Here is a 22,486-nt window from a genome sequence, read left to right on the forward strand (position 1 = left end):
TTTTTAAATCCAATTAGGTGTTATTTTGTGCATCAAGTGTAAAAGTAAAACTATTTGTTTTTCCTTTTCAAATTTTAAAGTTAATTATTTTAAAGTGTGCTACACTGAACATAGCGTGTTGGTCTAACCTACATTTATTCTGAGGAATTTACATTCATTTACTTCTATTACAACTTTTCCATACTTCCCGCAGTTATATATGTCTTTATATTTAACCCACAATCCTTACCGTATTTGCCAAGGAGCTAGATAACTAACAGAACTATTTACTAACTGAGTTTTAAGGACATGGTTAGATTTCACAGTTTAGCTTCCTATTACCTTTGATAATTTTTTGTTTTCCCATGTATTGTAATTTGCACGTATACTCTCTTCACTTTCCTTATTTCTTTTATTTTTTCGATATTTAAAATCACAGAAAAATATGCATCTAACAAAAGAACTCAGACCCAATCTTGGGAAGCTGAAGGTAAATAGTGTAGGGATTTTAACTTGAGCTGTTACAGTTATTTCCAAATACTAAAGGACAGAGAAAAACCCATACTTACATATGCCTACTGCACAAGGCGCTAGTCACAACTAGTTTTCAGAAATAAGTTATTTTCCTTATATTAACTTTATAAGTTCATTATTATCCAACACAATGAAATTACACAAAGCATTTATCAGTTTCTAGGTCTTTTCGGTTCTGCAAAAAATTTTGCTTGCATTTGTCATTTTTAAGCAACAGACACCCAACAGCTTATAAATCGGTAGAAATAATTAACATTAGAGGAGCTTTCCTAAACACGCAAGGAAAACAGGAATTTTTTTTCTGCCTTTCTTATTAAAAGATAAAGAAAGTAAAACAATGCAATTAGAGTAACCTTATCAGGTTATTGTCAAGTCACCTCCCAGGGCTCGATCAATCACTAGCTCTATTGCTCCTACAGTAAAGAACTAGAAAAGAAAAAAATTGCAACTATCTAGAGAAAGAAGAAAGAATCTTTGGAACCAAAATATAAATCATACAAATAAAATTATTTCTAATTTAGACACCCTATTAAATCTTGAAAGTGTGTTTCTGCTCTAGTTTTTATTTCCACATAATCCTAATGTCATCCTCCACAACCAAGAGACAATTAAATTTCTTGTCATCATGCAAATTTTTTATGATCTGGCACACAAAATGGCAAAAACATCAGTGAGATACTTTCTCTGTTTCAAAAAACAATGTTATTTCCTAGGCACTTTAAATACGGATTACATACAGCGGTTTCACTGGCTAGAGACACAGTTCTAACTGGAACGGAAAAAGGAATCAAGAGGGAAAAAACACTTCACTCAACTGATATGTATATCTCACCTAAAAAACTAAAAAATGAAACTAAAAAACATGTATTTCATCTTTATGATGATGTTTTATATCCAAAGAGGAACAAAGACACCAAAAAAGTGCACTGTATTAGATGTGCTTAAAACAAAATCATGTCCCGACAAGGTTGCTCACTGGCGTCTACCTTCTACCACTGGTCCTCAGCTACCACAGCAGCTAGCACTTTAGAGAGAGCACCTTTATCCCTGTGAACCAGGTTTGAGAAATACTATTTCAGAAGCTGTCCATTTAGATGTGATAAGCACTTTGTCCTTTATGTAAATGGGCACTTTAAAGTCTATAAAGAAAAAAGCAAATTGTTTTGTTCTGTATATATATGTATATCTAGGATATCTGTCACCATGGTAGCTTAATGACAAAGAACTGATGCTGGCTGGTATATTCAACTTAGAAAAGTACACAATGGACATTTCCAGCAATTGATCTCTTTGATATCATGAGTAAATTTTACTCAGAAAATATTGTGGAAATAGAAAAGGAAGCATTTTCCCTGAATTCTGGAATCCTCTTTAGAATTAGCATTTTTTACTGCTTCAAGCCCCATGAAGACTCTAAACAAAACAAATGGTCTCTCTTATAAGAAGAGAGAACAGAGAATGGATAGTCAAGCATGCTCCTTCACTTCCATCAAGTCCACACTCTTTCTCTATACCACAGATTACCCTTTAGGCATCATTGTCTAAAACATACAGTAAGAGAATAATAATCTTGTAGATAATGATAGAGATGGAGATGGAGAAAGAGACGTAGAGCAAGAGAGACAGAAATACAAGAGTTGAAAACAAAAACTCTAAGAGAATCGTGTGTTTAGGCTATTCAGTGTAAGCACAGAATGCTAGAGCAATAAGAAGCCTTAGTGATCACCTGGTCCAACCACTTTACCCACAGCTAAAGAAGTGAGACCCAGGGAGGTTGAGTGACTAGTAGAAGAATGACTGGCTGCTCAACAACAGAATGTAGCCCCTGTTAGCTATCCAACTGTCAAACGTAATCAACAGACATGGGGAAAATGACCACTCAGCAATATCAAAGGAATAGAAGGACCAAGCACATAACCTAACAGAGTTGAGCTGACCAGGGATAGGACATCAGGACATTGGGCAAAGGTTGGGGATGGTGGTGAGCTGGAGAACGTGTGACCCATCTAAAGAGAGTAGCACTACTGAGCGCAAGCGGATTTTAGTCTTGTGGTAATTCAGGTCTGGTATTACTGGATATATCAAATTTTCAAGAGAAGCCAGAAATCCAGATTTTTGGTGGAAATACCCTGATATTTAATTGTTGGAAACTGATTCAAGGTTTTGAACTCCCATGCAGCCCTAACACAGCTGCAGCCCATACACTGCCTCCATATTGCTAGCTCATGAACCCTGGTCTACAGCAGCCCAAATGTCCTCAGAAAACATGTTTTAAATGTGGTGATACTGGTCAAAAGGTGGTGCCTCTGGTGACTTCATTAAGATGACCAGTTGATTTCAGTCTAGGCAACTGTCCAGTAAAACCTCTTTAAGACAGTTGGCAGGGGTGGGGAGATTGCCTTCATTTTCCATGACTCACCCCTCCCTGAGGGCCACCCAATTGGGCTGGCTTCCCTGGACTGAGAGACAATCCACTTCACAGCCTTATCTTCTTCTTCTTTAGGTTTGCTGAGACCAAATTTTAAGGATTAAGATTTTTCTGAGTTAAGATCTTATTTCTTTGCCCAAAAAAATCAGCACTCCTGCCAGCAAATGCACTTGCATTAAACACCACAAGGGAAAGAAAGATGTCAAGTTTTCTTCAGGAACTTGTGAATGGCTCAGGGATTGCTTTGGGAAGCTCTCTTTGGAGAACTAGGGGGATAATTATCGTTTGCAAACAGAACCGTGTTTGATGCCACTTCCTCAGTAATGCCTGTGCGCACAGAACAGCCGAGGCAGGCGGAGCACAAAGAACAGAAAGCAGTTTCACCCTCATGGAGACATTCCCACTCATGCTGCCTGGTTTCTCTCATCTAGCTTCTTTTAAGCTAGATGAGAGATGGTCCTGTTATTAGCCATTAACTTATTCAATAAGTGAATATTTATTGGGCACCAACAACAGCAGGCATAACAAAGTCTGTATCATGGAACTTAAATTCTAGAGGCAGAGAGGGAGATAGATAGATACAGTCGTATGCTGGGGAAGTTTACCAAGCAGTTCTCCGGAGAAAAGGCTCTGATTCGTAGTCATAGTTTTTGACGATTTCTATGGTATAAATACCCCCACCATGTCTGATATCACGCTACCCATGAGACATCAATGAATGCAAAGTTGGGACAGGCGTTCAGCAGCACACTGTTGTATGTTTCCATCACACAGATATGATAGATGTAAATAACCTCAAGAGCAAAAAAGTGAAACGTAGCAAAGTAATTAGGAAGTGGTAAGTTTTGAGTATTATCTTGTTTTTTGATATAACTTATTTCATCGTAAGTTTATATGATTCAATTTTTAATAATGTCTGTGTTTAACAACTGGCTCCAAAAACTCCTGAAAATTTAAAATTTGGTTCTCTTGGCCTAGTACTAACTGGCTCCAGCACACTACTACGTATAGATAGCTTGATAGATAGATGGATGGATTTTTAATATAAAGAAGTGATAAATTGGATGAAGAAAAATAAGGGTGAGAAAGAGATAACAAATAATAAAGTAAGTTATCCACTGGAAGAGGCCTGAGAAACAAAACTCTGGCTAGAAGTAGCCAGCCAATGACAGATGCCTTCTCCCACCTACCTACCTGGTACAATAGATCGGTGTGATGCAGCTCTCTACTCTAGTATCCTGTTTTATCTTTGGATATGTCTGACTGAGAGAAAACCTTTCCTTTTATTGAGCTAAAATCCATAATCCTGTAGTTGTGGCTTTTAAATTATGCTTCGTTAAGCCTTAGGAATTCTACAAATGGGCCCCAGGGATCTCAGAGGCCGCAGGATCTGGTGAAGGGAGGGAGGGGTAGGCCACCTGGAGGGGCCATTCCAGCTTCTGCTTCTAACAAAGGAGCTGCACAATCCTTCTCTTATATTGGAAATCTCTGAAAGTTTGTATTTGACAAAATATTTTTATAATAAAAACCCTTCTATAATTATATACTATATATTTCCACCAATTTACAAATTTTGTAATGATATATATCTTTGCATCAGTAAGAAAAGGCGAGATTACACAACGTAACAAATGATCCCCAAAGTCTAAGTGGTTTACTATAACAAAGTTTATTTCTCACCTACACAAATATACTCCAAACCCAGGTGACATGGCTCATTTTTGCTCATTTTCATTCATCATAGAAAGTTACAGGGTTACACATAACTTCAAGGAAGAAGCAGAAAATGGTACTACTGGACTCAGGAGGAGTAGAATTGAAAATATTATTGAGCAGCGCTAGTGTTTACTACATTCTTCTACTCATTTGACTAAACTATTTACACTCACCTAATAACTTTAACCAGGAAGATACAGAGTTAGATCTTTAAAAGTGCCACATGAAATTCTTTTTTTTTTTCTTTTTTAAAGATTGGCACCTGAGCTAACATCTGTTGCCAATGTTCTTCTTCTTTTTTATCTTCTTCTCCCCAAAGCTCCCAAGTACATAGTTGTATATTCTAGTTGTAGATCCTTCTGATTGTGCTATGTGAGACGCCTCCTCAGCACAGCTTGATGAGTGGTACCATGTCTGCACCCAGGATCCGAACCCGTGAAACCCTGGGCCACTGAAGCAGAGAGCTTGAACTTAACCACTCAGCCACATGGCTGGCCCTGAAATTCTGATATATACCACTACTTTCAATCTTTATTCCCTCTTGAAAATCTTTGATTGAAGAAGAAGATATACCTTCCCATCACTTTTGAATTTGACTTTTAACACTTACAAAGAGGTTATCAGTCACTACAATGAGTGGAACTTAAATTAATGTTGCCATATGAGAATGAAACCTGTAGAAAGAAACCACAAATGATGAAATTAATCCTCAGTAGAAATAACCCACTCCAAAAAATATATATCTGAGCCTATTTGAGGACTTCAGAATCTAAACAAAATAACTATTATGCAAATTCAGGAAAATATGTCTGAATACAAAAGAAAGAGAAAAGCATTCATGTGCAGCTTGTCAAGCTTTATCCTCGTTGCAAGGGCAAGAGTGAGCTCTTTCCAAGCCTCTGTGTTTCCACACTGAAACCCAAAGTTGCCCTTAGGACACACAGACAAATGCCAGGATGCTAGAATATTTTCTTCTCCTTCCCTTTTCCCCTTGACTTTCATGCTAAGTACTCTCAGCTGTTCTACCTCTATGTTTGGAGTGGTGGAAGCTTCATAACCCTACATTCCAGAATAACCCTCTAGAACAAGTTTGGTAAACTACAGCCCATGGACAGAATCCAACCTACAGCTTGTTTTTGTATGACCCATGAGCTAAAAATGGCTTTTACATTTTGAAAGAGTTATAAAAACAAAAACAAAGGAAAACAGGCAACAGTGATCATACGTGACCTGCAAAGCCTAAATTATTTACTATCTGGAACTTTGCAGAAAAAGTTGCCTACTCCTGCTCTAGAATAAAAATCCCCATATTCATTGTATATCTATGGTTCAAGTTCAATGATTCCATGAAAATCCATCAGAAAGTTAGGAAGCATGGACCAAAAAAGTAACAACTTATACTTCTAAGGTTATTTTGCAAGGGAGCATCACAACGATTTACAGATATGGCTAGCTCCAATAAGGCAACTCTTCCAAAGTAAGAAGTCTCATGAATTTCTGGGAAATGTGGACTTTGAGAAGTAAAGTCATCCTGTAGGTGAAGAGTTTGTTAAAACTCCTAAAGGAGCAAAATTGGCAATCCTCTGTAAACTGGGCATTCCTCCATGTAAATGAGTACAGAATATTTTATGGCAGTCCAGATGTAAAATATGATGAGATTTTAATATGAGTCAGATTTCCATAAAGAAGATAATGTCATCACTGTAAGAGTATTCCCATTCAGCACCAGAAAGATGTAGCATAAAAAGAGAATGAGTAAGAAGTTGTTAGAAAACTCAGGAAAAGAAAACTGAGGGTCTCTTGAAGCTCATGCTAGGAGAATTAACAGAAAACTCACCAAGAAGTTGCTGAAATGTAGGTAGATAGGTAGATAGGTAGATAGGTAGATAGATAGATAGATACATAGACAGAATTACAGATGGATGACTCTTTCAACATGTGACTCTATCAATTAGTATGTATTGAGCTCCAAATAATAGAAAATCCAATGAACAGTAAACAATAACACATTTATTGTTTGTTTATACCTAAGAATGGAGGTGGCATTTCCAGAGTTCATTCTGTTGTTCAGTAGGGTCATCATGAACCAGCCTCTTTCCACGTTTGTGCTCCACCCCCTTAGCGTGCTGGCTTTCTGCCCTTGTAATCACAGGATAACTGCTAAAGTTCCATACATAGTGTTATTTCACCAATATCTCAAGAAAGAAGGAAAGGGAAGGGACAATGCCAATGACCTCTCTTTGTATGCCTATCCCTTTCATTAGGAAGCAAATACTTTTCTCAGAAAGTCTCCAACAGTCTTGCCCTCAAGAATCTTTGGCCAGAACAGGGCCACATGCAAGCATCTGCCTTTTCAACTTCTAGTGTAAAGGGACAAGAGATAAAAGGAAAAAGGGGCAAGAAATTCTTTGGGGTCACCAGCCAATCAGGTGTGCTGCTGATCTAAATGTTACTGGGGGGTTTCATTAAAGAAAAGAGCCACATTCTTCTATCATCACTATGAGAAATAGGCTGGGTTTAAAGGACCTTTGGTATCACCCAAAGACCATTCCAATGAGGTGGGGTATCACTAAGGAGCCTGATTCACCTGGGCTTCTGAGAGCTGGTCCCCTTACTGCCTGCACACCAGAGACCTGAGGAAGCACCAACAAAGACACATTCAGGATCAATAGCACAAAAATCTGCCAAGAACAGTTTGCTGTAAGATGAGATTATAAAACCATAAGCATGATTTGCCCTTTTTTTCTTAATTGAGGTAACATTGGTTTATAACATTATATAAATTCTAGGTGCACATCATGACAAGAATGGTTTTGAAAAAGAGAGATGGTGAATGAACTGGATATATATGGAACCTTTTAGTTGGAGAGTGTATATATTTCTATGATGACATCATCTCTAAAAATATTTTTGGAACATTCATGTAGAAATGACTTTAGGGATAATGTGTGAGTCACATAAGAAATTCGGTCTCATTTCTTTATATTTCCACATAACTGATCCTTTAGGTTTTTTTGCATAAAGAGCCCTGTTCATATTTTTATAAGTAGTGGTACTGCCTAGTTACTTACAAAGTTTAACCATCAGATTTAATTCCTAATAAATTTCAACTGCTTTCTTTAAATAAACTCACATTAAAATATTTACTATTTCTCATCACTAAGAATTTTTTTCAAAGTATCTTTGGTTTTAAGGATAGTTTATTGCATAATTTTAAATACGTTTGCTTAAACAACATCAACAATAAAGCCCACGACCTTGTTTTGTCTTCACACCAAGCATGTAAAGGATACTTTAGTTAGAAGAGAACACACATGACTCAGAAGACTCAGTTCCTGGCCTTGAGGAGTTGACTTGGTTTAACAGAAAGAGGCAAGAAAAGAAGACTAGATGCTGAGACTTCGGTTCTATTTCTACTCAATGATTTCCTTCAGTCACAAAAAATAACTATTACCTAGTATGTAAAAGACATACTAGGGGTAGGGTGGGGAAAATGAAGGATTGTACCCTCACGGATTCACTGCCTGGAAAAGTGAATGTCAGGTAGAAAGTGGTGAGAAGAGTAAGAGAAATAGAAACAATCACAAAATGTTACAATAGTGGAGCACATGGGTGACTGGGCATGGAGGGAAGAAACTGTGGTGTTCCCGCTGAGATTAACATGATATTAGGATCAACAGAAGTAAAAGATATGTGATGAGACTAGAGGGACTCAACACTTGATAGGTAGGTAGGCATTACTCGAAAGAAGTATAGAATTATTTGCGGGCAATGGGAAGTCAACAACAATTTTTTACAAGGGAGCAAGATAATCAGTTAGACCTGGGGACCAGAAGAAGAACCCGGTCAGATGAATTGATAGTAGGGAGACTGGAGGCTCAGAGCCCAGTCAGAAGAGTACTGCAAATCAATGAGACGTGCTGAGGTGATGGGGACCTGAACAGGTACAATCACATTGGGAACAGTGAAGAATGGACAGAAGGGAGAGACATGAAGGAAGTTACTCTCACCCTGGGCTACTTCCAGAATTACCTGTGGAATTTAAAGAATGCAGATGCACAGCAAAAGAGAGAAACACAGGGGCTACCTGGTGGCACATTGGTTAAGTTTGCGTGCACCACTCCTGCAGCCCTGGATTAGCAGTTTCAGATCCAGGGCATGGACCTGGCACCGTTCATCAAGCTAGGCTGTGGCAGCATCCCATGTAAAATAGAGAAAGATTGGCAACAGATGTCAGCTCAGGGCCAATCTTCCTCACACACAAAAAAGGAGAAACTTTTTCTGTAGAAGAGCAAGCAAGTTTGGTGGATACACATAAGATGCTCAGTCTCATTAGTTAAGAAAATGCAAATTAAAATCACTATGAGATACCACTTTACATCTTCCAGTGTGAAAACGAAAACAAAAACTTGGATATTAACAAAAGAAGATAGAGATATGGAACAACAAAAATTCTCATGCATGACCGTGGGAGTAAATTGAATCAATCACCAGGGGGGGAAAAAAACCTGGAATTATCTTGCAAAGTTGAAAATGTAAATGTGAAGATACAGTCCAGCAATTCCATTCCCAGGTATACACTCTAGAGAAGATGTTTAATGTGTGCACCTGGCAAAAAAAAGGAAAAACCATTTAAATATCTATCCATGGGAGAGTGGATGAATAAATTAGGCTATAGTCGTAAGCGGAGAACCACACTGAATACGTGAGCTGCAGCTGGAGGCACCAGCCTGCGTGAAGATCAAACCATAACGGAGAAGAAAAAAATCAAGTAAACATCACATACAGCATGATAGCATTTACATAAAGTTCAAACAAACAAAATTTGACCATTTATTGTTTAGGAAAGCACATATCTGTAACAAAACTATAACGAAATCTAAAGGAAAGATAAATATAATATTCAGAATGGAAATTACCCTTGCAGGGAGAAAGAGAGGGGGAGGGGGAGAGAGAGTGAGAGAAGGGAATGGGAGACCAGAAGTACACAAGAGACTTCAACCCTATGCTCATGTTCTGTTTTTTTGAATTGAGTGGTAACTAAACAAAGCCATTTGATTATATCTATTCCTTACTTTGGTATTTTATGCTGAAATGGTATATGGTATTCTTCTATATCTATGAAACTTTCATACTACAAAATATGGATACTTATACCCCCACATATCAAGGGACGGAATTCAGGAGTGGTATTTTTTAAAGGCTCCACAGGTAACTCTCATGCATGCCAGCAATGAGAACCAGTGTATTAGGAGGCCAAAATTGGCAGGAGATCAATAATTTCTAGGTTGTGGGATAGGAGTATAAATGACACTGAATTTTCAGCTTCTGTTTCTAGGAGGAAAAATCGGTACAACTAACCAAAATAGGGAATTCAGAAGGAGAACTGAATTACGGAAAACTATAGACAAGATCAATGTAAGGGACAAGTAGGACCAAGACCACTTGTTGAAGCTAACAAGATAAAGTAGTCAACTTGTCAGTTAATTTTCATAAATTGAGAACTTTTATCTGTCTGAATACCAGGACTGGAGAAAGAAGATTTCTTTGGGAGATAGCTTCCAGCCCCAAGAACTATTATATAGAATCTATGCTACTTTCCAGGGAAATGTGGCAAAAGAACTTGTTAAATTTCTTTAAAATTAAAGAGATTTTTAATAAATCCTAACCAAATTAGGACTTCCCAAACTTCCAATCCTCCTACCAATGGGGATCCTTGTGTTTATTTGCATTGGAAGGGATATCTGTTGCTATGGCAATTCCTCTCCTGCAAACTTAAGCAAGAATAAAAAGGCTGCTGTTTATAAATGACATTCCACTTTGTGCTTTCCAGGGGCAACACAAGCTGCGTCCCCTGTGGCCCACCAAACTGCGGTCCAGTTGGACTCAGCATTAGAGAGAGATGGCCCTGTCTCCTGCTCTACGCTCATCTCTCCTCGATGTATTCACACAAGCAGTAGGGTTTGCCAATTATGGTCAGAGTACCTCAAATTCTTTATTAAGATTCCAAGTAGCTAGATGGATTCCAGGGCTCTGGGGAACGAAATTTCCCCTGCTGGGGACCTCAAACACCCCTGTTAACCCTGACTTATCTTATGGTGATATCAGGAAGGGTCCGACAGTTAAGTAAGTGCTGATCAAATTCTATCTTTCTAATCTCACTTATCCTGCTCTCTCCTAAGAGTGAAAGTGGATGAGTGAGTAATTATAACTTAATTATTTCAACTAGTCCATCACCGGAGCTATATTGATCGTCAATATTCCACATGCATTATTATTTATTATAATAAAACATCAAGGAAAATATTATCTCCACTTTGTAGGTGAAGAAAATAGGAATCAAACAGATTAAGTAACTTTCCCATTTATAGAGATCTAGTAGAGGCTAAATTAAGACCTACGCCCAAAAAATTTTAAAACAACCGGGATGCACCTTACTTAAAACCTGTGCTCTTCCTCTGCCTCTGGACCTCCTCCTAAGGTAATTCTCATCGCCTCCACTGAACCTCACGTACTAATCCACATTTCTGACCACACACAGTCTAATCTCATAAGTGAGAAAGCAATGCTTCAATGAATCTTTATGATTTCATAAAATAAGAGGACTAGACTTTGGAAAAGTGCTTATCCTACGGTACAACATTTGAAGTCCCACTTTCTTCCTCTAGAGAATTACTGAGATTGGCTTCAGCCATTCAAGGAGATTGATGTCGTTATTCAGGGATTTAATCCATTCTTCATTTTTAACAAAGTTTCCTTCTGTGTGTCAGAGAAAACGGAGAACTGGCCACTTGAACATGACACAGAGAGAAAAACGCTTTAGACCTCAATACGGGATCTTGACAGCACACCAACCCCCGAGCTCAGTCTCAAGATGGTCTGAAAGGTAATGTTGTCACTATCACTTCTGCCTTTTAAAGGTTGATCAAATCTGAAAATATTCACTTATTTGCCCCCTGTGACTCCAGTGAAGAATCTGACAGCAAAGGCCTTTTCTAACCAAATGTTACGGTCTTTTTCCCAATCAATCTCTTCCTATGTTTGATATTGCCCTTATTGTTTTCCTTCCGAATATTTTTTTTTTTCTTAACCTGATTCCTCTGAAACTATATACTCCTAGCCTAATTCTACCTCTGGGGTCATTCTTTCTCTAACTTCTTTCATTGTCATCGTAAATAATTCCCCACTATTTACAGAATAGTTAAAAACAAAGCAAATACAAGAGAGGATGAGCAGAGAGATGTCAGGGGGGTATTAGAGAGCGCCTGAGACCAAACAATATGAATGGCAAAGCCATTCAGACTGGGCTGTAACGTAGACTGATCAGATCACAGCTCTGCAAGCCTCCCAATTTGGGGACATTCAACCATTCAGTCACTGAATATTGAGACCTATGATGCACCAGGGATAGTCACAGGTGCTGAACTGGCAGTGATAAACAAAACAGTCAGGTTCCCTGTGCTAGATTATGTTAACGTTTGCCAAACGTTGCATTCTTCCTTTCTGGGGTGCCATCCCTGTCAGAGGACTATATGCACCCACCCTTTTGTACTTAGGAGTGGTCCTGTGACTTGCTTTGGCCAATGGAAAATGGCAGAAGTTCAAAGGCCTTCATGAGGCCCCACGTCCCTTTCCCTTCTGCTGTGACAACTGCTGCTGTTCCGTCCGACTGATCCCAGGGTGAAATCTAGGTGTGCCGTAATGGCACCCAGCTCACAAGGACCGTGAAGTGTAAGAAACAAGCTATTTTGTGTTTACTTTTTGAAGCCACTGAAATTTGGGGGTGTTTCATTCCTGCAGCATGTCCTGGCCCATCTTGACTAATATGAGCCCTGGCTTTGCTGAGCTTACAGTCCAGAAGCAGGGACAGACATTAAGCAAATAACAACACAATAAACACAACGTCTCTAACCTCCAATTTCTTTATCTGTGTAATATCCATCTCATAAGTTTGTTACAGGGAATTAAAAAAGACAATGCTATGTAAAGTTCTTAGCTTTCATACGTAGGAGTATTAAACATCTATTATATAACAAACTTTCAGCTAGTTGGGGAAAATATGGTTCTGGACCCTGGGCAATTCCCGATATTTATACGGAAGAGACAAAAATAACCAAAAAATTACAATTCTGTACATGCAGTGCTGGAAACACAAGAAAGGAACAGAGTACTCTGCTAGACAGAACTGAGCTCATTAAAGGAGAGAGAGAAGTTTTCTCCAAAGAAAGGGAGAGTAGCAAGACTGAAGGAGGGAAGAGCAAAAACCATGAGAAACAATGAAAAAGCATGAAAAAGGTCATAGAACTCAAGGAAAATGATCAGTAATTCAATAAAGCTAAAGAATAGGATGCAAGTAGGAAAGAAGCAAGACCCCAGGGAGGCATTTAGACAGAGTCTTACCGGGGAAGGGCCTTGTGTGCAGGCCCAGAATTTGGTTTTATGACATAGGAAGCCACTGAAGAAGTTAAAACAGAGCAATAACCACAGCCAGATTGGCATTCGAGAAACATCCCTGAGAAGGCAGGGGGAAGAGGCGACAGCAGAGAATAGTTAGAAGGCTGCGGAGGCATTCTAAACGAGATATGATGAGAGCAAATCAATGCAGTGACAGTTGAGCAATGAATTTAGCTTTGATTTCCGGTCAGTAAAGCAGAAGAGGCCCTATATTTTTATCTGACAAAAGAAATCTTACAAGTTTATCTGGAGAAATACTTTCCTGAGGTGCTAATCTTTTAAGAATGACAGTGTCATGTGGATCCTTATAAAATGTAAATCAAGTAGCACAGTGAACATCATCTTCAATTACATTTTGCAAAAGACATATTTTTGTAATATATAATTCATGGTGAGATTATACATTATACGCACTTGTTGTTGAAAATACAAGGAAGACTAAACATGTGAATATAATGCATAAAGAATCCCGCTACCAAGAGACGCCTGTCATTAATTTCTAGCCCTTTTTGCTCATTCATATACATACAAATACAAACATAATTGTATTTTTTTTAAAGCAAGTTTATATATAGAATCTGGCCAACATGTCGGTAAAAGTTATAGTAACAAAGCGGGGTGCTAGCGTTTGACATACCACAGGTGGGAACAAGGAAACCACTTCATGTGTCTGCTCACTGAGACTCCTCAATCAATCCCACACACGTAACCTTTCGATTATTAGAGCGGTCTTACTTTGATATTTAAGGCTTGGTCCTTTCATTTCAGGATTTCAAACTTATACCGAATTCAAAGGTCTGCTATTCCCCTGCCACCAGTGAAAGCTAGACTTGTGTTGACTCTCACAAGTTGTGAAAGTGAAGTGAGGCCACCTAACACACCACCTCCTTCCTCATACCGGCTGACGTCCCCAAAGGAGGGGGGATGAGAGAGGTGACACTCTCCTAATTTAACTGGGAGAGATCGTCATCTTCTCCCTGCTTATTGTTTCTCTGATTAAGAATGACACACTGGCTTTAGAAGCCTTCCAAGTGGCAGCATCTTGATAACGCCCCTTTCATGGGCCTTTCTCCCCAGACACTGTGCTCCCCCTCAAAGACAACCATCACTGCAGGGTACATAGTAACCTTTGTTCTCAGCTTTGGACCTCAGCTGCAAGAGCAGAAAACAAGAATAATCTCACTTTATATTCTGTTTTATGAATACGTTTGTTTTCATTTTGTTGCAAAATTATTTTCAAATTATAATTTTATAAAAATGCTTTTTACTAAACTTATTTTGTAGAGAGATTTTTTGCTTACAAAACTAGAATTGCACACATGGTATTATGTCTTGCTTTTATCTAGCTTATGCTATATCATATGCATTTTCCCAAGTCACTAAATACCCTTCAATAACTGCTTTTTATGGCTTTGATCATAAGTAGTAAAATATTCTCGTATTAGACAATTAAGTTGCCTCTCATTTTTGCCCATTATAAATAGTGCTGTGATTAACATTCTTGTTTATAAATCTTTGTGAAAAATCTTTGATTACTATCCTAGATTTTATCTTAAAAATGAAACTGAGTGTAAACTTTTTAAGGTTACTGATACAAATTGGTGATTTGCCTTCTGAAAAAATTGTACCAATTTATACTTCTACCCACAGTTTAAAAGATCCCTTCGCTGCAAATTCTTCAATACCGGCTACCTTTCCTTCTGAAATCTTTTCTGAATTGTCAATTTGGTAGCAGAAAAATGGTACCCTCCTGTTTTAAGTTGCATTGATTTGATTACTTGGGGAATTAATATGTTTTCAAGTGTTTATTAGCTGTCAGGGTTTTAGATAATTAATCACACTCTCCACCCCACACACACACCACCTCCCACACACATGCACACATACACACATATGCACACACACACACACACAACACACAGTACATTATTAATCACTAAAAGTTGAAGCAAAAATCACACTCACCAAAAAATAGCTTTCTTAATGTTTAGGCTGATCAGAAAAGAATATTTAACTTTAGATAACATGATTCTTGTAAAATTGAAACATAAGCAACAGAGGTGCATCCAAAGGAAAAGAGAAAAATGATAAAGAGCTGAGCCATGCATGTGTGACTTTTTTATCCCAAATTCCTACAATCAGATACGTAAATCTTCCCCACTTAGGACAGAGAGAGAAACGGGGAAACCAGCCAAGGTGTCACTCTAGCTGAGGTCCTCGTATGTAGAAACATGAGACGCGGGCACAGGATCCCTTCCTTACAGAGGCCATATGTACGAGTTATTTTATTGACCGCCTTTATGTTCTTGGCCCATTTTACTTTCAGGGGATTAGTATTTTTATAACTGACCTACCAGTGAATTTTATTTAATAAGGACATATCTTTGTCATATACACATCAAATGTTTTTCTCATTTTAATTTTTTTAGCTTATAATTTTATTGAGCAGAAAATCTTAATTATATATTTAGTGTCTCAATTATGTTTTTTTAAAGTGCTTTTGCTTTCTAATAAGTTTAGGTTTATAGAAAATTTGCAAAGATTATTCCAATATACACTTCACCCAGTTTCTCACTAATGTCCTCTTACTGTTCCAGGATTCAATCCAGGATACCATATTGCATTTAATCTCAGTTTTATTTTTAATTTTGGTTGTAGTTCTTTTTTATTTAATTTACAGAGCCAAAAGTGTTTAATTTCTTTTCCAAATTGACCAGTCATTTGATAATCATTTTGTTCTCCAGTGACTTGAAACAACTTAATCTTATAAATGACTTCCAAATTGACATTTCTTAAATTAAATTCCTACAAAAGCAGAGACAAAACATTTAATTTTGGCTCTCCAAGCACAAAAGTGTGTTTGCTCAAAAATGTGTGTTGAATAAAGAATGAACACATTTATTCGGGAAATGCAGTAATTTTAGTATAATCACGTATTTTCTTATTACCGACAACAACCAATATATTCCATAACCAGGTATTTACCCTGAAAAACGAAGACATATGTCCACACAAAGACTATAAAAAGTGTTTGTAGCTGACCCAGTTGTCATAGTCCGTACCTGAGGACAACCTAAATGCCAATCAATAGGTAAATGGATAAACAAGTTGTGGTATATCCATACACCAATAAAAAGAAAAGACATTAAGTTGAGTAGGAAAAAAAATGAGACAAAAAGAATACCTATTGCATGATTCCATTGTTATGAAATTCTAAAACCACAAACGAAGCCACACTGAAAGACAGGCAATCAGCGATTGCCAAGGGCCAAGGGGGAGGGAGGAGTGGCCTGCAGAGCAGCCAGAGTGAACTTCTGAGAATAAGAGAAGTATCTTGATGGTTGTGGTGGTTTCACAAGTGAATATGCTTGTCAAAAATCACCAAACTGTAGACTTTAAATGAGTGCAATTTATTGTATATGTAATACCTCAATAAAGTTGTTTAAAGAAATATCACAGAAGGTGCACAAAATAATCCATTGGTTATAGGAATGTATGTTGCAACTCATCCTTTATCAATTTATTTCATCTTTATGAATTTCTGTTTTCATGCACTCTCCACATCATACACACGCATATTTACACACACATACATATGATATAACAGCGTACTTCAAACAAATTTAGTTATAGGAATAAGGGAGAAAAAAGATTTAAAGACTACCAATGCAGCAACCTAGAGGAAAAGAGTGATGACATGTGTCTCGAGCTGCTCCTGTCAACCAGCAGCTGCCTCCAGCAAGGCTTTGCCAAGCAACGGGCTCTAGCCCATTCATGACTGAATTTTCCGTGAAGTGCCCAGAGTGCCCCCGGCCTTCTGTCCACCTGGCTCACTACTCTGGGTATTGCCCAGAGCTCAGAACTTGGCCTTCTGCACTGTTCTGTCTTTATTCTAAACCTTTGCTTGGAGCTCACACACACCCAGGGCTTCTCATATCACTGCGATGCTGAAGACACGAATCTACGCTCCAGCTCTCTCACCTGCTCTCCTCGCCAGCAACCCCTGCTGCCTGTTGCACACACTATTTTCCATGGCTCTATCCCAGTCCGAATTCAACCTTTCTAATGGTATATTTCCCCAAACCAGTTCCCTTTCATACTCTTGCATTACTGCCAAAGAAAAAAAATACCCTGAAGTTATCTTTGATTCATTCTCCTCTTTTACTTTAAAAATTCTAATTCCTGCCAACTTGTCCTTCAGGTCTTAATTTACTACGTGAAGCAATGATTCTTTGAAACCACGGAGGACCGTCTCCTCAGAAAAACTGCACTGGTCCACCACCGTTTTCATAGGTTTGCATATGATTTCCACGGACCTCCCCACCCCAACCTAAAATGTATGGATCCCAAGATCGTTCACTTCTAAATTCTGCTTTCTCTGGTCTGGCTCTTTCTTAAGAGTTCCAGAACCACTTTTCAAGTGCTCTCCAGATAGCTGTTATTTTTATGTTGCACAAATATCTCAAACTCAGGATGCTCAAAACTCAATGTGTGACCTCTCTACCAAAAATTGCACCTTTTTCTTGCTCCTTTTTTCAGTGACTGGCAACACCATCCCCCCAATTAATTAAAATGGTAACTAGAATATTATTATTGACTTCTTTCTCCCCACAGCCCTCACATCTAAATGGTAATTATGATGGTCTGACATAATTGGTTAAGGGTGTATATATAGCTTGATGTGCCGAGGCAGTAAATGTATTTCTAATGGCAGGCCCATCACATACATTCAAGTCTTTTCTGTGTGAATATAAAACGAGTGACTCACTCCTTTTCAATTTGGTAGCCAATACTCCAAACCCTCCGGGCCTCATTCTTGGACGCCCTCAGTAGCCCCCTAACTCTCTTCCCACTCCCAATCTCTTTCCAGTTCTAACGTCTCCTACCATGTCTTAAAATGGATTTAACTCTTCCCTCACCAGCCCCTACAGAAACGTCACTCTCCTTATCCTCATTCTTAAGTCTTTCTATTCCTGGGGCAGCTTTCCCAAGGCTGACTGGGCCTTGGAAAGCATTCGTTAGTTAAGTAGAAAATGGAGAGACTAGAGAACAACTGTCTAAGGTTTACACTCTCCTCCACCCCCCTGCCCCCGGTGCTATTGTCTGCATTTTCCTGGGTGACTTTAAAATAGGGCTTCCCAACCAGCATGCCACTATATATGATTTTGTACAGGAGGCTGAGCTATTCGTAGCCTTGTTTCCTCCACGATAGCCATGCAGGTCCTGGAACAAGAACAGCGTTATCTGTGTATCTCAGGGTTCCCTACAAATATTAACATTGCCAAAGTGTGCCAAAAGATAAAGAAAACACTTGAGAGGCATTGAAAACACAAAAAGCCCCTCAAGAATCTGAAAACAATGAACTTGCATCATGGTGTTTTACTGTCCCTGGAATTCAATGCCACTAACCTATAGTTAAAACCTAAATGATTATGGCTAATTACACTGGGGAAGAAACTTGTCTAAGTTGGCTTAGGGCCAGAGGGAGCAGCAGAAGGTGAAGAAGGTGTGAGCAGTCGATGCCACTCAGGCGGGGCAGCCCACAGAGGGCAGTCACCTAAAGAAGGAGTCCAGTGGGAAACAAACCAAGTCAGGAACCAACCTGCAGGAGGACCCAGAACTGGAAAAGGAAACCTCGGGGCAGAAGCTGAAAGCCAGGACCAGAACCCAAAAATGAGTCAGAGGAAATGCGGCAAAAGGTCAGACCCGGGGAAGGAAGCGAGAGATGCCAAACCAGCAGAAGGCTGAGGGCTGCGGCCAGGGGTGAGTCAATTCAGCTATTCTTGAGGCCAAAAAGAAGGCTCTCCTTTGAGCCACCCAGAGAGTTAATAATTCTTTACTGAAATGAAATAAACTGAACTTAATTCTTTGTCAAAACCTAAATAACTCAGTATTTTATTTCAGTCTGAGTATTGGTCCTATATTTTTTGCTTGTTTCTTCAGCTTTATGTTTTCCCCCATTTCTCTTCTGTATTTTTTTTATTTTTATGTGTGTATTTTTTTAATGTTAATGAAAAAGCAGCTTTCAGGTTGTTCCAGGTTGACAAAAGAAAATATTTTTTCTAACTTGATTGAAATGTCAGTATATGCAATGGTCTTATAATACAAAACGAAAATCTAAACCACTCTGTTATCATAATTATGATTATCTTTATTACGAGTAGCTACCATTGGCTGAATTTTTTTAACCTGCGTGATGAACCGTGCTAGGTGACATTTATTCCTCACAATACCCACAGGAGGAATTATTAGTCCCAAACAGATGAGGAAACCAAGGCTAAAAGAGGTCAAAAAATTGTTCCCAGGATTCTGGAAGTAACAAATCCTGGACGTTTAAACCTATAACATGCCTGGTTCCAAACCCTGGGTTCTTAATTACTGCACTAAGATAAAGTTTATTGAAAAGATTCTTATTTAAATATGACCCACATAAAATGGGCCATTTGTTTACTGAACATCTGTCAAAGCCCTGCTGGGTGTTAAGGATTTTTCCAGGCGCCCTTGGGGAAGAAAGGAAAAGGAGACTCTGACATAGCCCAAGCCTCCCAGAACGCTCAAGCTTGGAGACAAGACACAGTCCATGAAATAAAGCAAAACACGGTCCACAGTCATACACAAGCCTTGAGTTTGAGTCCTGGAGACGCCACTTCCCGGCGCTGTGCCCCTGAGCAAGTTATTCCTCCTGTGGAATTGAGAGCATAACGGTGTGAACCTCACAGGGTTTTCTGAGGATAAGACGAGATGATACAGACCAGCAGTTCTCAGCCTCAGGTGACTTCCTCCCCACCAAAGTTTATTCCATAGTGTCTGGAGGCATTTTTGGTTGTCGTGACTGGGGAGAGTGGGGGGCGCTGTTGGCATCTGGTTGGAAGAGGCCAGGGAGGCTGCTGAACATCCTACGATGCACAGGACAGCCCCGTCCCCAGCAAGAAGGAATCACCTGGCCCAAAATGCCAATGGTGTTGAGGTTGAGAAACCCTAACAAGACAAAGCATTTAGCAGAGTGCTGATGGCACGCAGCAGGCCCTCCATATTAGCTCTTACTGCATTCACATGAAAAGGTGGTACCATATGTACTTAAGCAGCAAAAAAGCTAGATACAAAATAATTGTAGAGACTGGCCCAGTGGCGCAGTGGTTAAGTTTGCATGCTCCACTTCAGCAGCCCGGAGTTCGCCAGTTCAGATCCAGGGTGCAGACCTATGCATAGTTTATCAAGCCATGCTGTGGCAGGTGTCCCACATATAGAGTAGAGGAAGATGGGAATGGATGTTAGCTCAGGGCTAATCTTACTCAAAAAAAAAAATGAAAGCCAAGTTAGAGGGTACAAAAAAATAAATAAAAATAATTGTAAAAAAATAATAATAATTTTAAAACAACCTTAAAAGACAAAGACTTACAAGGCAATGCAGTAGGTAAGAGTGTGGGCTCTGGAGTCACATGCCTAAGTTTGAATCCCAGCTGTGAGATGTTAACAAATTACCAGACTCTGAACCTGTCAGTCTCCTCATCTCTAAAATGAAATTAATATATCCACTTCTCTTTTTTTGGTGAAAATTAAATGAGATAATTTATGCACTTGGAACATAATAGAACTCTCAATAAATATTTTTCACATTTTAATATAGTGACTCTTAAGCAGAGCTTAGAAAAAGCATAGACTTTGGATTGGTGTAAGGAATAAAACATCATCTCGCCAGGTTAACCTAAGCAAATTACTTAATCTGGCAGAGATTTAGTGTTTGCGCCTTCAAAGTGAGTACAGTAACGCCTCAATCACAGGATTAAAGTAAGAAGTAAATGAGACAGCATTTTAAAACATTGGTATATGGTGAGTACTCAATAAATACTAGTTGCTTCCCCCCAAAGAAAAAAAACAAGGTTTTTATAAAGCTACCGAAGTTGAAACCATCTAAAAATTGCTTCTGCTAGAGCAGAAACTCTGGACCGAGGAGCATTGAATATGCCACAACTTACAAACACTCTCTCTGGGAGAAGTCCTATAACTGCATTCGAAAGGGAAGCTATATCCACTGCATCTTCCTCTCACCACCCACCGGCTTTCAATGAGCATCCTTCTTCTGGTTTAGGTATGTCACTATGACTTATCCGGGCTGAAGGCGAGTACAGCCTTTGACTGCAGTCACTGGAAGAATAAAAAGTGACTTCTCCAACCACAAATTTAACTGCATTTTATGAGCACCAAAAAGACCCACAGCAGTAACTATTCATAAATGAGCTAAGCACAAGGCATCATTTATTAGAGATATTTGCCATCCCACCTCTAAAAAAATGATCACTAATGAGGTTTTATGACCATCTCTGAAAATCACTGTTTGTCAGACAGTAATATCAGAGATGAAATTACCTATTCAGTAACTGACTGCCAAGCCAAGGCAGATTATATCTAAAAGTATGATAATGCTATTTCAGAAAATGCAGTTTAAATTTCAATGAAAATTTACAAAATAATCATAAAGCATCCAATTTCAAGCTATTAATGTTAAGGCCTTTTTAAATATCCTGTACCACGTGCTTAAGATAATTTCCCAATCCAATGAAGGCAGTGTTTAGATCTCATTTACTCTAATATTTCAAGTATAAAAGATGTGTCCCTATACGAATGAAATAAAAAAATACAACACAGATAACTTTGCTAGTCTAAACATCTTAATGAGCGCACTTTCCGTGTGAAAGTACACATTTGCTGCCATTTGGCGAAGTTGTTGATCTTAGGGCAAGCCTATAGGCTGTCTTTGATGCAGTTTCTGAATTCATTTTGCATTTTTTTTTTTTTTGAGGAAGATTAGCCCTGAGCTAACATCTGCTGCCAGTCCTCCTCTTTTTTGCTGAGGAAGCCTGGCCCTGAGCTAACTTCCATGCCCATCTTCCTCTACTTTATATGTGGCACGCCTACCACAGCATGGCGTACCAAGTGGTGCCATGTCTGCACCCGGGATCTGAACCGGCGAACCCCGGGCTGCCGAAGCAGAATGTGCTCACTTAACTGCTGCGCCAAGGAGCTAGCCCTCATTTTGCATTTTTATATGCCAAATATCTACCCACATACCACACAATATGTTCAAAAACAATTTCACTTTCTGTTACAACCGATACATGTTCTAAAGGCCTGACCTGTTTGTCAACAAATAAGCTACTTTCACCTCCCTTTCTGGGAAATAGAGAATAACAACCACCCTGTACCAGAAGCATTCACCTAATTCTGCGTCCCTCTAAACATAAACCAGCCACAGGTGAAAGCTTCTAGCCTTTATCAACTGCAGAATACAGGTAGAAACCAGGTAATACCACCTTTTGTATTGCCTGCCTGCGTTTCGAATGTCATCCAATGCTACCAACTTTCCTAAAATATGAC

The 22,486-nt window shown here is 38.9% G+C and overlaps 1 protein-coding gene across 3 annotated transcripts in view; it reads right to left on the reverse strand.

Moving 5' to 3' along the window:
* PDE4B (phosphodiesterase 4B) overlaps positions 1-22,486 on the reverse strand; it is a 486,699-nt gene that overhangs the window by 444,029 nt on the left and 20,184 nt on the right. The gene's annotated exons all lie outside the window — the stretch shown is intronic.

This window comes from Equus przewalskii, chromosome 24 (assembly GCF_037783145.1).
Source record: "Equus przewalskii isolate Varuska chromosome 24, EquPr2, whole genome shotgun sequence".
NCBI classification, from domain to species: domain Eukaryota; kingdom Metazoa; phylum Chordata; class Mammalia; order Perissodactyla; family Equidae; genus Equus; species Equus przewalskii.